Source organism: Arachis duranensis, chromosome 6, assembly GCF_000817695.3.
Source record: "Arachis duranensis cultivar V14167 chromosome 6, aradu.V14167.gnm2.J7QH, whole genome shotgun sequence".
Classification (NCBI taxonomy): Eukaryota; Viridiplantae; Streptophyta; class Magnoliopsida; order Fabales; family Fabaceae; genus Arachis; species Arachis duranensis.
In genome coordinates, this window is record NC_029777.3 from 41,838,236 (window position 1) to 41,839,141 (window position 906).

At 40.3% G+C, this 906-nt stretch overlaps 1 non-coding gene across 1 annotated transcript; it reads left to right on the forward strand.

Moving 5' to 3' along the window:
- Positions 1-456: 456 nt before the first annotated feature.
- On the forward strand, positions 457-560 carry LOC127739863 (small nucleolar RNA R71). Its single transcript, XR_008000605.1, has one exon. It is a non-coding gene; the product is annotated as a small nucleolar RNA R71 (small nucleolar RNA).
- The last annotated feature ends 346 nt before the right edge of the window (positions 561-906 follow it).

Here is a 906-nt window from a genome sequence, read left to right on the forward strand (position 1 = left end):
CGTCCACCATCGTTGAAGCCTTGTTGAGGCTTTTGTTGATCCTTCCATGAGAAATTTGGATGATTTCTCCATGATGAATTATAGGTGTTTCCATAAGGTTCACCCATGTAATTAACCTCTGCCATTACAGGGTTTTCAAGATCATAAGCTTCTTCAGAAGCTGCCTCTTTAGTACTGTTGGATGCATTTTGCTGAGTCAACACTTTGTTCTGAGCCAATATGGTATTCAGAGCATCAATTTCAAGAACTCCCTTCCTCTGAGGTGTCTCATTATTCACGGAATTCCTCTCAGAAGTGTACATGAATTGGTTTTTTGCAACCATGTCAATGAGTTCTTGAGCCTCTTCAGGCGTTTTCTTTAGGTGAATAGATCCACCTGCAGAATGGTCCAATGACATTTTCAAAAACTCAGATAGACCATAATAGAATATATCTAATATGGTCCATTCTGAAAACATGTCAGATGGATACCTTTTGGTCAACTGCTTGTATCTTTCCCAAGCTTCATAGAGGGATTCACCATCTTTTTGTTTAAAGGTCTGAACATCCACTCTAAGCTTGCTCAGCTTTTGAGGAGGAGATAATTTATCCAAGAAAGCCGTGACCAGCTTATCCCAGGAGTCCAGGCTATCCTTAGGTTGTGAATCTAACCATATTCTAGCTCTGTCTCTTACAGCAAAAGGGAAAAGCATGAGTCCGTAGACTTCAGGATCAACTCCATTCGTCTTAACAGTCTCACAAATCTGCAAGAACTCAGTTAAAAACTGGTAAGGATCTTCAGATGGAAGTCCATAAAACATGCAGTTCTGTTGCATTAAAGCAACAAGTTGAGGTTTAAGCTCAAAATTATTGGCTCCAATGGCAGGAATGGAGATGCTTCTTCCATCAAATTTGGACGTGGGCTTA